General features: G+C 52.3%; 1 long non-coding RNA gene across 7 annotated transcripts; it reads left to right on the plus strand.

Annotated features, from left to right (window-relative positions):
* Positions 1 to 6,066: 6,066 nt before the first annotated feature.
* On the plus strand, positions 6,067 to 9,583 carry LOC109779806 (uncharacterized). 7 transcript variants are annotated; one of them, XR_012205619.1, is made up of 8 exons: positions 6,067 to 6,172; positions 6,278 to 6,422; positions 7,038 to 7,110; positions 7,922 to 8,264; positions 8,334 to 8,463; positions 8,543 to 8,827; positions 8,952 to 9,177; positions 9,283 to 9,583. It is a non-coding gene; the product is annotated as an uncharacterized lncRNA (long non-coding RNA). The 7 variants fall into 7 exon arrangements; XR_012205623.1 differs by having other exon boundaries at positions 8,955 to 9,177; XR_012205624.1 differs by having other exon boundaries at positions 9,104 to 9,177.
* Positions 9,584 to 15,836: the final 6,253 nt, after the last annotated feature.

The following is a 15,836-nucleotide window of genomic DNA, read 5'->3' on the forward strand; positions in this document are numbered from 1 at the left end:
TCACCGGAACAGCAGGGACTCCTTGCCCTACCCTGACATCTCTGTTGTACTTCCCCTTTGATAGATCCTCAAAGTTTACGGGTTCTTCAAGAATATCCTCATTATATGCCGGCGGGCATATCTCAACTCGAGTATTTTCAAGAAGCCATCGTATGTAGTTATCAAAAGCAAGTGGGTTATGCTCACGAAGTTGGGCGCGTGCACTACTACGAGCTTGCTCCACGCAAAGCTGGAAGCGGGTAACATATGATGCATGATGCTTGTCCCAATGCTTTATCTTCCGCTGCCTTCACCTGTCCAACCTGCATGGTACAATACCAAACATTAGCAAAATCAAGAAGGACTGACGATGCTTAGTCAATACGCTCTCTTACCTATGAAGTGCTTTGTCCGTATCCACCCATTCCGGCGGGTGAGGCTGGAACAGACCAAACTGACGAAACACGCGATGTGGCAAATGAAACTCAACAGCCCAGTTGCATATCAGTGGGCACCGCATAAGCCAGAGATCCCTATCCCGCAAGCACATCGGGTTGATGGAAAACTCTGGGGTGTACCCAAGTCTGTCATCGGCGCCATATGGCTGCCATTCCACCTATGAAATAGGGCAACAATGTAAAATTGGTGACTTTTTTTCAGGCAAGCATGAGAAATGACTGAAGTAATGACCTCGTTACCTGCTCAGGCGTAATCGTGTCCAACTCGGCAATGTACTTTTGGTACATGAGATTGACATCGTTCGTCATCTCGGAAACCACATCCCACTTGTAAGCCCAAGTGGGGCGCCGTAAGTCGTCATCTTCATCTTCATACCAAGGATTAAACCTTACGCTCTTCGGGCGTCCAACAGGCAGACGCTCCCAGCTCCATACAGAAAGTAGAAGCATATTACCACCAATGCCTGCCCTATCTGTGATCCTGCAACACGCATCGCCCAGCTGCATATGAAAGAAAACAATGTTAAGTTGACAGCAAGGTTGCATTGGTAATGAACAAATGAGTTGATAACAAAACAAACCAACTACATGTCGGTACAAGTACGCAAGAGTCGCTGAACCCCAGCTCCATTTGCTATCGAAGACAGTCAACGCCTTCAGCCACATTCATGGAGCATTCTTGCCCATGGAGTCAGGAAACAAAGTCCTCGAGACAACGTACCACATATAGACACGAGCATGTGTCTGTATCACATCATCAATGGCATCCACAGGGCAATGCGCAAAGTTTGCTTGAATCCACGTGAAAGCAGCTCCGGCTGCTTTCCTTTCCTTCTTCTTTGGCTCTTCTTCCTCCTCTACATCAGCCTCAGCCTCGGTAGGAGCCATACCGATAAGAGCAATCATCTGCTCGCGCCACCCATCAGAATCGGTGCTCATACAAAGAGGCATCCCGTCGATAGCAAGACCGGTGATCAACGAGACATCCTCGAGCGTCACGATCATCTCCCCAGTCCGAAGATGGAAACTGTGCGTCTCCGGCCTCCACCGATCAGCAAGAGCGGACACCAGTGGAGCGTTCAGATTCGGCGTGGACCGGCTGACCAACTGAATCCACGGTAGTAGTCCTGCCTGCTTGATGTACGGTGTGTACCGCTCATCGTAAGGCATGGCAGGACCAGACCCCGTGATACCGAATCTTCAGAGGTTCAAGCTTCTGCAAAAAACAAGTAATGACAAATCTTAGGGCATGTCAATTTCAACTTAAGGCAAATTTGAAAAATATTTAGATTACTCGTTATTACCATCTCCTTCTCGCGCATCATGTAGGCCCGGTGTTTCGTGTCAATGGCATTGTCAAGAAGCCAAACCATCCTTACAAAGTTCAAACAATAAACATATATGAGTTCATCTCAAATATCGGTATACACTCAACATTTCATATGTGTTCATCTAAACATCTCATATGTATTCATCTACAAGAATCTCAACATCTCCTTCTCACACAATGAATAAATGATTGTAAATTCTCATATATATCTCGTATGTCATATGTGCTCAAGTAAATCAACATCTCATATTTCAAATAAACTCAACATCTCATATATATCTCATATATATCTAAACTAAATTCTCATATATATTTCTCAAAACTAGGCATCTCATATATATCTAAAAAAATAAACAATCTAGGTTTCACTAACAAGAATCATATAGTACCGGATATGACTACACATCCTCCATCACAACACCCAATCTTGGACAAATAAAGATCCAAACCAAGCAAATCAAAGGTTCCACCTAATCTTGGGCAAATCCCTAAAATTGCAACAAATTTACGGAGGAAATGAAAGGGAACGGAGGAGTTTACCTAGTAGGAGGGATTGGAGATCGAATCCAGGCCTCAAATCTTCAGATCTGAGAGGGGTGGGGGGATCCGAAGGGGGCGCCGCCGCCGCTCTCTGTACAGAGAGCAACTTCCTGGAGAGGGGGAAGAACTGCCTGGGAGGGGCTGGCCCGATGCGGCTTAAGTCAACGTGCAGCGCCCCAGCGATAGGCGCTGCACTTTACACAGTGTGGCGCCCAAGGCTTAGGCGCTGTAGTGCTGTCTGTGGGGCCGCAACTGGACCAGGGCTGCCACGCTGGCAGGAAGTGCGACGCCTAAGGGAAGGGCGCTGCACAGTAGGGTGCGGCGCCTCGCTGTCGGGCGCCACACGAAAGGGTCAGCAGAGTGAAATTTTTTCGAGAGCAGGTCAGTTTGTGATTTGATTTCGCCCTTAGGTCAAATATGTGATTTCTGCCCCCGATTTGCAGCTCTCGCACGTCCGTCTGCGAGGCTGCTGCCGCCACCCGCTGGACAAGTTGGACAGGCATGGCGGCACCCTCTCCAGCGAACTATTTTAGAATTCATGTCAAATTTTGAATTCAAGATTTTTGTTTTTCCCAAAGTCAACGGTTTACTGATCAACCATTTCGAGTCAGCAGCGAAACGACGTGACCGAGCCAGTCCAGCCTCGCCGCGATGGCCTTCCAACGCTCGCCAAAGCTGGTCGCCGTGCGCGGGCCCCGCGCTCACTCGAGCAGATCCTCTACCATCCCGGTCGGCGCGTCCCCGGCTGCAACAGCTGTGCAAGCTCATTTCTCGGTCGCACCAGCTACAACACATGAGAAATTGAATCTTTTACCCCATTTTTCTTCTAATTTTGATCATTTGCCCCCTAAAATGACGGGTGAGACCAAAGCCACTTGCCATTGAGATAAGTTTGTGGCAAATTATCAAACCCTATGTAAAATGGGGCAAAAGATCCAACCCCTACAACACCCAGCCTTTTGATCTGAAAATTAATTCAGATAGGTTGTCCTTCAGGTTGAGTTGTAAAAACGACAGGGGGATGCAAAATGTGCGACGACAACCGGCTGGCGTCACGTGTCTCGCTTTGATGCGCTCTGAACTAAATTGTGATATTGTGTGTAAGTTCTAGGACTAAGAGCATCTCCAGCAGACGCTGTAAAAGCGCCCGACCCGTATAATTCCAGCGACTATACAGGGTTGACCCGTTTTTGGGCCAAACCAGACCCGTATAGTCGCCCCGGCCATAAAACATTTACACCCCGCCGCCGCAATCTCCCCTTCCCCCTCCGATTTCTCGCCCGCCGGCAACCCAATCCGCCACCGCCGACAGATCCGCCAGCATGTGGTGCGGGATGTGGAGCTTCGACGGCGGCGAGGGCCCCGAGCGACAGCGCTGCGTCGCTGCCGACGCGGCGAGGAAGTGGTCCGCCCGGCGGTACACGAACCGGGGCCTTTAGCCGCCGCCGTCCCTCCTTCGCCGCGAGACGGAGGAGTACGACCGACGGCAGGCTCAGCTCTCCTCTGGAGCGGGCAGCTCCGCCGCGTCGGCTAGCTCGCGTATGCCGCTCCCGCCGATGAAGAGGAAGCCGAAGAAGCTCCCATCGCTCCGCGCGATGAAGAGAGAGGCGGAGTGCCAGCGTCATAGGGCCGGAGGATTTCCTCCCCCCTTTCAATGTGGACGCCATCGAGGCGGCCATCCTCGAGTGAAGTGCACGGGAGGAGGAGGAAGCGGCGCAACGCCGCCACCGAAACGAGGAACTCGACGCCATCCTGTACGAGCAGGGGCTCGCGAGGGTGCGTGATTTCGACGACAACTTGGTCGTGTGGCGCCGCGAAGCCGCCGCGCAGGATGCCATCTTCGTCGACCTCACCTCTGATGACGACGATTGATAATCTCCGCCGCCGCAACGTCACCGCCGCACCCGGAGTGCTCCCATGAGTCACATTATGGGCATTAGGGTTAGGGGTAGGCGGCCTCCTCTGATCTAGTATATGTAAATCAACTATGTATGGATGATCAAGTATGTATGGATGCACCTAGTTCTACTGCTTGTGTTCTTTTCTCGCACGAAAATTTATTTTCAAAATTTAAAGGTCCATGAGGTTTCTGTTCTGCTGCAGCTATTTTCGGCCCTTATCCAAGCGAAACCGCGAACTGTAAAGAGTTAGCTTTTGCAAGTTGTAGGACTAAATCATCACACCATATGCAAGTTCCAGGATATGTGGTGTTTTTACCTCGTGATTTTACCATACACACACGTCTGTAGATCCTTTGAGTTCTTGGTCAAAAACATTTCATGTTTGAACTATGTGTAGTGTTGTGTTCTCCTATCAAAGAAAAACTTCTTTTATGTGAAATTAATTTGTTCTAACATATGATTTTGTTTTAGTATTACAACCGGTGTTTGTACAGATGCGCAACAAAGAAGTCGGCACAGCGAAGCGCGCGGAACACTTCTTAGTATGCTACATATGTGTAAATATTCGTTACATTTTACTTTTACACATGGCTTAAAAAAACAAATATGTATTTTATTTCAAACGGGCTGGAATTTTTTGTTTTGGGGGATGAAATTTTGTTTTTTTACAGCTTACAAATTACTTCCTCCGTCCCATAATATAAGAACGTTTTTGACACTACACTAGTGTAAAAAATGTTCTTATATTGTGGGACGGAGGGAGTATATTTAAAAAAAAATCATGGATCCGTAGGAATACAGTACAAATTTCCACAGAATTATTTTCGATTTTTTTAACTTTAAATATGGTTTTTTTTCTCTCGCTCGAACCCCTTCTTCTCTGGCTCTCCTAAGAGTTAATTGCACGTTGGTACCACACTTGCGCACCTACTCACGAATCAGTACCATTAGTCATTTTTTTGCCATGCAGTGCCAACTCTAAGCCTAAGTGTTGCAAAACAGACTAAGCCACGTATAAACACGTATTGACGATGTATCTGACCAGCGGGGCCCGCATGTCAACAGCCAACTTGGCATATTTTTTTTCAGAAAACCCCTTTGTTATAAATTTAATCGCTCAAAGCCGCGACCTCGCCGGAGCCTCGTCGCTGGCTCGCCGCAGCCCCGTCGCCTCGACCTCGCCGGCCTCCCCTCGACGGAGCCCCGTCGCTGGCTCGCCGAAGCTCCGGGGCCCTCTCCCTGCTCCCACCCTGCTTCGCCCTGCACGACAGAGAATGGGTGCTACCTCCACCGCGCCCTCCCCCTCCCCGCCGGCGCCGCCCGAGGCCTCCCCGCCGAATGACGAGACGCCGCCCGAGGACTCCTCGCCGGAGCTGCCGCCGCCGCTGCGGCTGCGCGGCGGCGTGCAGCAGTACGCATGGGGCCGGCGCGGCGCCGCCTCCCTCGTCGCGCGCCTCTCCGCCGCCGAAATCGACGAGGCCCGCCCCTACGCGGAGCTCTGGATGGGCACGCACCCGGCCGCGCCCTCCGCCGTGCTCCCCGGCGGCGAGCTGCTCGGCGCCTGGCTCGCGCGCCACCCCGCCGCGCTCGGCCCTGCCGTCGCCGCGCGCTGGGCCGGCGACCTGCCGTTCCTCTACGGCACCCGCGCGTGATTAAATAAAAAGCAAGGGTTATTTTTGTAAAAGAGCATGCCACGTCAGCCCGGACGCACGGGTCCCAGCGGTCAGATACACCGTCAATACGCGCTTATACGGCTGTGAGACTGTTTTGCAACACTTAGGCTTAAAGTTGGCACTGCATGACAAAAAAAGTGACTAATGGTACTGATTCGTGAGTAGGTGCGCAAGTGTGGTACCAACGCGCAATTAACTCCTCTCCTAACTCTCTCTCTCAAATCACCGCCGCCGCCGCCGCCACCTCCGATTCCTCCTGGGCACGGCTGTCTCCGGCGCCGCCATCAACAGGCGAGAGTCGTCCTCACCTCGCTCTACCGATTCCCCGCCCTAGCCGCTGCTCTACGCCCCCGCTCGCGCTCGCACAGCGGTTAACCCTAGCCTCTCACAGGACAGGAGGGAGAGGAGGTCGTGGGGGAGGAATGAGAAGAGGACACGGAGCGGCAGAACTGGCAGAGCAGCGGCAAAGCGCAGGTCGCGGCTCACTCCGCTGCTCTGTTGGGGCCATCAGCTGTCGTGCTTGCGTTGCGCGTGCGCTCAGGTACTACATCCCAGGTTCCTCTCTCACAGACGTCCATACACACAGTTGTGATCCCCTTTTTTCTGAGCGGCAAGCCGGAGCTGCAAGTCGTTGAACATGTGGTGCTACTGTGAGGATCATTGTATGTATAGGCTAGGTGTTCAAGTAAGGCTAAGTGCTACTCTGTTTTTTTTTGGGGGGGGGGGGGGGGGGGGGGGGGGGTTTAGAATCTTAAGCATCGTCCACTCTGAATTTGAGTTACCTAATTCGTGGAAATTATAAGACACGTTTAGGGGATCATTAGAGGTGTCAAAGCATGTGGGAATCTTAAATCTATCATCTATGGTGAACAATGCGAATAGGTCATGCATTATTTCTGGAAAAGTTCTTTGTGTTTAGTTGGTCTAGGTTACATTTGGCTTTTCAATTAAGTTTTGGTGCAGTGTGTGGGTGGCATGTGAGTAGTATATCCCCTTGTTGGATTCTGTTGTATATACCATGGATCAGTCTTCAGCTAAGCAAGTGTGAACATAATAGGATTCAGAGCAACATGGCAGTCACTGTTTGATCAGCTTCTGTTTTATATACCCTGCTTTGTTTCCTTTTTTTAACTTTCTGTTTGATTTCTTCTTCCAGTTTGTTGGTGACTTTGGGTCTCTGTGCACCTCTGGACCCTGCTAGGTACTGCTCTTGCTATTTGGTTGACAAGGTAACACATATCTTGCTCTGTTTACTCTTGCTTGTCATGTATTTATTTGTTTATTTAGTATTCTTATGTGTTTGTCCCTTTGTCTGGCGTGCACAGCGCTGGTGTCTTTTGGGATAGGCACGTTTGTTCTATGTTCGTCCTGTGTGCCTCTGTTTGAGGCTGTTGCGAGCTACTGCCGACTGCCGTTTCATTCTTATGTTCGAGAAGTGGCACCTGATGTCTCTGACCTTGGAGGGGTTGAGATCGATGTCTTCATTAGTGATGGAGGCCTTCTGTCAGACACATTTTTTCTAGACGATTCTTTCGATGGTTGCTGTTATTTGTATGACCAGGCTGCTTTCCAGGCGGTTCGCTTTTTACTGGGGATGTATGGATTTGTGATTGCAGACTATAATTATTAGAGCATGTTAGCTTACAAAGGCGTTGCACAGTTGGCTGTGCTACTTGCAGGTGGGCTTGCCGGGTCTGCCTGGCCCGTGACGCAGGTTGGGGGACAGGCGAATGTCGTAGGTGCAAATGCAAGTGTTCAGTTGCAGTTTTTGTATTCACAGTTGGTTAGAGTTTTAAAAATAGGGTGTGTGAGGGTCATTGTATTATGTCTTTAGAATATAAGATCATTTAGATCACTAAAGTAGTGATCTAAACAATCTTATATTTCTTTACAGAGGGAGTACTTTCAAATAATCACATCTGTTTATGAAAGGATGCTTGCTGTATATTTAATTTGTACGGCCGTTTCTAAGGCTCCTGATATATGCTCTACTCTCTCTCAATTCTGTTGTGTTTACCTACATTTTGTCTTCTTATGCAGTGTTTCTCCTTGTAAGTGGTAGTGCTGCGTGCCGATGGTACATCAATGATCTGTTGTTCCAGGTGCTTAGATTGACGCACCTCTTGGGCAACAACCGCGGTCTTCTGTGGTGTAACGAGCTTCAGGTGTGCCATCTGGATCAACTAGCTCCAGCTCCTTGCCTAATGACCCTCTCCCCCTCTCCGGCGGTATTACCTATGCCATCTAGCACTGTGGGAGGGTCTTCCTCCAGCCCCCTCGTTTCAGTTACTGCATCGCCAGAGGTAGACACCTTTCCCTTATGTCTCTGTTCAGGGTCGTACTCCTGTGCCTTCCCTGTCTTCACCTCGGCATCTATGGTTGGGTTGGTGCATCTCGACTTGTACTTATATATTATTATTGCATCATCTTCTTGACATGTTTTTCTTGACAGTGGTGTAGCTTATGAAATTAAGCCAAAGTCTCAGCGGGTTCCCTTCAAGGATGGCCTGGCTGACACAGATGATGCTCAACTACTTGGGCCAACTGACGGTGAACTGGTTGACTCAACTGGCGAGGGCCTGGTAATTTCAGACTATCTCGCATCTGCAAGATTATTCTTTTTCTGTGTGCCTACTGTCTTACCTATGTTTGGTCACACAGGCTGGTAGAACACTGGGATCAACTGTCGGAGCTATCGTTAGGAAAGACAACCTGCCACAGCTTGATATCGTCGCTGAGAAGGCTGGTCCAGCACTGATTGATCAGACACCCAATGCAAAGAGATCTTTATTGTTGCCCTGCTCAGATGCAGATTTTCGACTATTGCACACATTTTCATATTTCTCTTTCCCTTGTCTGTTGCCTTCAGGTCTGAGCCATCCTTGTCCACCACTCTTTCAGGGAGTACGGGCAAGCGGGGTAGGAAGAAGGAGGCCCTTCCCCTAGGTATCTATGTTGTTTATCCCCCTGCGTCGTTTTTCATGAGTCATGTATCATCTTTTCCAGCCTTTGTTACTGTATGTTGCTACACCTGCATATTGATCATCGATTCTTCTCTCTTTTTTAAAAGAAGAAGTATCTTTTGATAATGCAAGCCTTTTGGAAAACATGGCTCTAAGTAGATGGTTTCTTATCAGTGCGCCTGTACTTGCAATTCCCCTGCCTGAGCTTGGGCTCGCAGGCACTTATTGTGAAACTTACTTGGTTGCTTCTGAGCGACAGTGGCTGTTATCATAGCCATATCGCTGTCCATCCGGACTATCAGGCTGCATGGATCTAGACTGTCTTTTTGTCAGGTATACACTATCTTTAATTCCTTTCTGTTATCCCATTTCTTGAGTCTAATTGGCAGATTGTTGTGGCCTAACTTCATCTCTATTGGCTGTGTTGAGCATTTGCAGCGCATATGTGCACATTCTGGAGTTCGTGCCTGCAAAATGAATGGGCAGGTCAGCCGGCTGCTCTGCGGCGTCGTTCAAAGCGCCTTCCGCCTTCGTGTTTCAGTTTTAATCACGGCGATATCCGTGTGTGGAGGGTGATAGAGACTGTATGCCTCGTTTGTTTCCTCTGTAAATATGTGGACTGGACGGCATGTACAATCTGCTGGCAGCGCCGTTCCGATGCTCTGTAACCTAGCAACTTATGTACTCTGGGGCTTGTTTCCAAATCAAACTGATGATTCAAACGTGTTGTCCATTTCAATTGCATGTCTTCTCCCTGATGGATTTTTATTTGTATGGATCATGTTGTTTTGCATCGATGCCTCTTTCCTGGAGTGCCCAATTTGATTTAGAGATGAGCATCGTCTTTATTTGTACTCCAGCTTCTCTTTGCATTGCTTTAGCTTCACAGAGGATATGTCTTAGCATTAGAGATGAGCGCATACATGTCCCTTGATATGACAGTGTTGCCACCGTACAGACTTGGGTTATTACCTGTTGTGCATCTACGTTTCAGTATTTGGGTGATGGCTTCAGTCTAGGAGCCTCGCCAGAATTAGGAATGAGGATTATTATTATACCTAACCTTTCGTGTTGTGCAGATAGATAGCCAGGTATAAATAAAATAAAATAAAAGCATTACTACAACAGTAGCAGCGAATAAAAAGCGTATGCTTGTTTCAAATCAACAGACCATTCATTTGCACTGCAAGAAACACACGAACCAATAATGGCTGGTACACGTGCAACCCAAGAGAATCCTGAATAAACTGCACATTTCAGGACAATTTTTACAGATAACGAACCCAAGTGTTTATGTTTGCTCAGAGAGCTCTGTGTCTGTGGTGACAATTCTACCTGTATGTACACTCATTCGCGTGGCAGCTTGAGCTTCATGCATCCTATTCCTAGCAGTAGCAATTGAAGACGAGCAGGCACTACCTCAAGCACATTGAGCGACAGCAACAGCTTGCAAGGAGATGCCGGGCATCCCTCGATGACACATGGCCGGTCATGAGCTGCTGAATGAAACATCTCATGGTCAGAAGTGCGTCCCTGCCAATGCCAGCTTCTGGCATCTCCTCCGCATGCTCAATCCCAAGTCGTCTTGCGATCTGCCGCAGGTCCATGGAACCACCCCTCGGCACTAGAAGTCCCAGGTCGTGCATTGCGGGAAACATGACGCGTCGGCTCGTCAGATAGTCATGGAATGCAAAGGGGATCATGTACCCGGAGCTGCAGCTCACAATGTCATAAATCAAGGCCACGGACTCTGCTCCGATGAAGCTAACCCACTGGAGGCTCTGGTTTCTCAGCATCCCTTGATCGATCATCATCCTCGCAAACTGCTCCGGCTGAATGAGCTCTCCGCCTGACAAGCAAAGGTGGAACAGGAAACAGGTCGCACTTGCCACTTGGCCTTCCATGGTTGCAAACACCAGCGCAATGTCGTACGTCCTTCTCTCGCCGAGCCGCCGCTGCATGCCATCATAGCAGAGCTGCGCGTCCGGGCTGAATCCGCCGGGCCGAAGCGGTGGAACACATGACACTTTGAGAGAAATCAACGTGAAGTTGCTCTGGATGATCGCGCCGACTTGTCCGGCAACGTCCTGGAAGCTGTGTGCCCGGACGTGCAGCACCCTGATGGAGAGATCCCCTGCTGGGCACGCTGTGAAGACAGACACCTCGCTCTGATTCAGACCGCAGAGCACCCTGTTGTGTCTTCTCACCACCTCGTCACCTCCGAGCAAGCAGCGGACTGCGAAATAGCAGCGCATGGTGAGCACGGCATCCGAGCCGGCGTGGTGACTAGCTCCAGTTCGGGAGACGCCCAACATCCCGGCAAGATCATCTAACTTGCCTTGAAAGGATGGTTGCCAAAGTAGCGCAAGAACACGGACGTCGATGCTAGCCGGGAAGCTGGCACTGAAGTCTAGAAGATACTGTAGCCGGCCCTGCGGCATTGGCACACCCAGCTGATACATTAGCAGTGCTGCGTCGTAGTCGCCCTGGTAGGTGAGGAGGGTCACCGCTGGTCTTCTGAATACCGTGCCTAGCTGAGAGAACCATCCGGCGAAGTCGCCCGGTGGTATGCCATCCACCCTGTGCCGATCCAAGTCATGCCCACAGTCCTTCAGATATTGGAGCGTGTCCCTGTTATAGTTGTGCGCAGTTGAATCAAAGTAAATGTTGAATTCCCAGACTCTAATCTGATTGCTGCTGAGTTCCGGGAAACATAGGGCAATGCCAACTTGCATCAGGTGCGCCGTGCCGGCCAGCACCCTGACCCGATTATACCAGTCTTCGCCAGTTCGCGGCCTACCACGGGTGGTGGCTGCCCTCGTCGCAAACTCAGTGTCGATGGCCACTATGATCTGCACACGGAAATCCATCAGATTGTTGAGCGTCTCAATCTGCCCTTCCCAATTGTGCCGCCATACTTCTTGCAAATCCGTGACCAAACCAGACCCCGGCAGTGCGCCTCCGGTGGTGGCGGCTCCCTGATCGTTCGCCTCGCCGGCGACCTCGACGCTGCCCTTCTTCCCTTCCTCTGCCTCGCGCGACGGAAACTGGGCGTCAACCGCCGCCGCGACCTCGCCGGCAGCCTCGCCAGCGACCTCGACGCTGCCCTTCTTCCCTTCCTCTGCCTCGTGCGACGGAAACTGGGCGTCAACCGCCGCCGCGACCTCGACGCTGCACTTCTTCCCTTCCTCTGCCTCGCGCGACGGAAACTGGCCGTCAACCGCCGCCGCGACCTCGCCGGCAGCCTCGCCAGCGACCTCGACGCTGCCCTTCTTCCCTTCCTCTGCCTCGTGCGACGGAAACTGGGCGTCAACCGCCGCCGCGACCTCGACGCTGCACTTCTTCCCTTCCTCTGCCTCGCGCGACGGAAACTGGGCGTCAACCGCCGCCGCGACCTCGCCGGCAGCCTCGCCAGCGACCTCGACGCTGCCCTTCTTCCCTTCCTCTGCCTCGTGCGACGGAAACTGGGCGTCAACCGCCGCCGCGACCTCGACGCTGCACTTCTTCCCTTCCTCTGCCTCGCGCGACGGAAACTGGGCGTCAACCGCCGCCGCGACCTCGCCGGCGACCGAAGCAACCGCTTCGACCTTGTGCTTCTTGGCTTCGTTCTTGTCTTTCTTGGCAGAGCTCGCCTCGAGGAAGCTCGCCTCGCCCATTGCGTGTACGTCGGCGAACGCTGCTTCGATGACGGCGCGCACGACAACGCCCCCGCCCGTGACGGACAACCACGGCTCCTCGACGGTTACGGCCGGCCGGCTCGCAGCAATCGCCGGTCGCTCGAAGTTGGGTTGGTTGGTTATGCTAGCCGTGGCAAGGGCTACCCGGCTATAAATACATCGGGAGCCGGATGCATTGTTATGTAGAACTGTATTTTCTTTTCCTTTTCTTTTTACAATATGTGTAGAGGTGCAACCAGTAAGCTCGCATCAAGTACTCCCTGGGGTTCCGTATTAGTTATCACTTATCACTCAAGCGAATGTTTCTAGCACTAAAATATGTCTAGATACATCAATTTCAAGAACAACTAATATGAAACGAACGGAGTCATTAGCAAAGCTTTTCGCAAAGGGTGTGGCTAAGAGCAACTCCAACGCGCCGACTCAAACGGACGGCGGATTCGTCCGCTTTTTGTCCGTTTGAGTCGGCTGCCCGCTCGGTGTCCGCCCTTCTTTAAGATTTGGGTCGGCAGTGCGGCCAACGGCGACGACCCATTTCATGTTCGCACGCAAATTTCGAAAAAGGTCCACGGCCATAGATCATGCCAGCGGCCATGTCGTCGCCCGAAGTTCATGCCGGCATCATGCCAGCGCCGTCATACAATGCCAGCGCCGGCATATAATGCCAGCTACAAAAAACAGCACGCAGTTCAGCTGGCGCACTTGCCAGCAGCCGACACACATGCCAGCACACAAAAAAGGGGCAGGAGAGTTCGACCACGCCATCGCGGCCGTGGTGAAGCCGGCACACTTGCCGGCATACGAAAAAGGATGGCGCTCGCCGTCATAGATCACTTGTCGTCAAACCTGAGCATGTCGGCCTGCATCTTCTCGAACCACGGCCTCTTCCTTGGCGACACGGTGTTGAGATCCACCTTCATGATCTCCACCCCCGTCATCATGCCCGCGAGAGACACTTCTTTCGCCTTGGTCTTGGCATTGGCGGCCTTGATCTCTAGCATCTTGGCTTGCTTCTCCACCTCCATCTCAAGCATCTTGGCTTGCTTCTCCGCCTCCATGTCAAGCCTCATGCTTTGGATCTCCATGAAGGAGTTCATTTGTTCTTCTTTGTATTGCCGGCGCTCCTCCTCCCTCGAGTCCTTCTTGGTCATCATGCCCTCTACGCTTGCGATCAAGGCGTTTGACGCCGCATCCCGCTTGTCCTTCTTCTTGGAGTTGGTCTTCCCTCGTGGCCGTGGCTTCTCGCCTTCTTCCTCCTCCACGGCCTTCTTCCCCCCATGTGACTTGAGGGCGGCAATATTGCGCCTTGAACTTCTCATCGTCTTTGATGACCCTCCAACAATGGGAGAGGTTGAAACACTTGCCATCATGTTGGACCTTGAATGCCTCCAAAGCTTGGAATGCCTACAAATGAATTGCATGCAAGCATATTGGCAAATGGATATGGAAATGGACATGCAAGTATAAACAGAATGACACAAAAGAGGGCCACTTGCTAGCATACCATGTCTTGCATGCCGATGCCGCTCACGGGGCATGCCTTGATGCTCTCAAGAGTGGCACAAAACTTGTTGCACTCTTGTTGGATCACCTTCCAACGCTTCAAAATGGACACCCATCCGCGCGTGCTTTGCATTTGGTACGACGGAAACTTCTTGCGCTCTTGGAACTCACGATGGACACGAGTCCAAAAGGTTGATGCCTTTTGTTCGGCGTCGATCTTGGGGTCTTGCCCAATGTTCCTCCAACACTCACAAAGGAGCTTGTCCTCGGCCACCATGTATGCCTTGGTCCGCCTACTCTTGCACTTCATCTTCCCCCCGGCGGCTTGGTTGGCGAGCTCGTCCTCGAACAAAGGCTCCCCTTCGATCACAAACCCATCCTCTTCATCTTGGCCGTAGTCCTCTGGAAACTCGTGGTCAAGTGAGAAGCCGTCCAGGTCCAGGTCGACCTGATCATGCATGAAGGCCACCTGATCTTGATCAAAGGTGGATGGGGTGAATAGCCCTCGGCTGTCCTGGCTTTGTGTCTCTTTGGGATCGTAGCCGGCCCCGGCGGCACCGCCAGCGGCCGCCGCACCACCCTCGAAGATGTTGTTTTGCATGTAATCGTCATCACCGGAGGCCGGCATTCCGTCGAACAGGTTGCGTGCGCCCGACAACACGTCGGCTGGCATGTGCCACGCGCGTTTCCTCGCGCCTCCGGATGATGAGCCATCAACCATCGGTGTGGCGTTGAGGTCGATGGGCGCGGGCGTGGGCGTCGAAGGTGCCACCACGCTCACCTCGTGTGAGCACTCCCCGGAGAATCGGGAGGCCTACGGGTAGACGTGGAAGCCGGGCGTCGGGGTGCAAGCCGACGCGCGGGGCGAGTCGGGCAGCACCTTCAAGGAAAGGCAGATGAGCCGGTGCTGGCCGCGGCCACAGCGGCGTTGACGAGGCCGTGCTGGCCAGGGTTTAACCCTAGGTACATCAGCGCCTCCCTCGTTGCCGCCGCGACGCGGGCGTCGGTGGCCTCCTGCTGCGCGGCGGCGGTGATGGCTTCCTCCCTTGCGTCCGCCGCGTGCCTCCAGCCCTTTCTCTTTGCCGACTCCCTTGCCCGCTCGTCGGCCGTCAGCTTCTTCTTCAGCTTGGGCGCGGCGGCGGTATTACGGGGGGCGCGAGGCTTCCCTTTGCCGGAGAGGGCGGCCGTGATGCCGGACAAGGCAAGGCCCGCGGCGGCATCGAGGTCGGCGTCCATGGCGAGCGGCGGGAGTGCGCGCGGGCGGGAGGGTTTTGGGGGAAAATGGAAGGAAATGGTGGACGGTGCTACCGACCAGCGAGCCAGGGGGAGGAGTAGGCGGGCGCGCGCGCGTCCGTCTCATGTCCGCACCGACGCAAATCCGGCTAAAAAATGGGCCGGGAATGGGTCGGCAGGCGGACGTAAAGCGGACGCGCATTCGTTTGGGTTGGCGTGTTGGGCCGACTTTTCTGTCCGCGCCGACCCAAAGAGACGCGCGCGGACGAAATGGGTCGCCGCGTTGGAGTTGCTCTAAGTCTCAATCGACTGAGATTTAACCAAGTCTCGATTAAGTGACATACTATGTAAGAAAGAAAGAAGAAAACCCCAAAAGAAATCTTGCGACCAAGACATAACCAAGTCTCAGTTGACTCAGGATTAGCAAGACTGTTTTGCAAAGGTAAATGTTTCTGGCCGGGCGACCGGCGCGTGCCCAACGATTTGGCGAGATCGCACGCTTACCCCCCTGCCGATCCACCATGGTCGAACGCCACTTTTGTGCCTCCTCTAGCCAGCCTCCCCGCCTTCCTCTCTCCG

Source organism: Aegilops tauschii, chromosome 3, assembly GCF_002575655.3.
Source record: "Aegilops tauschii subsp. strangulata cultivar AL8/78 chromosome 3, Aet v6.0, whole genome shotgun sequence".
NCBI lineage: Eukaryota > Viridiplantae > Streptophyta > Magnoliopsida > Poales > Poaceae > Aegilops > Aegilops tauschii.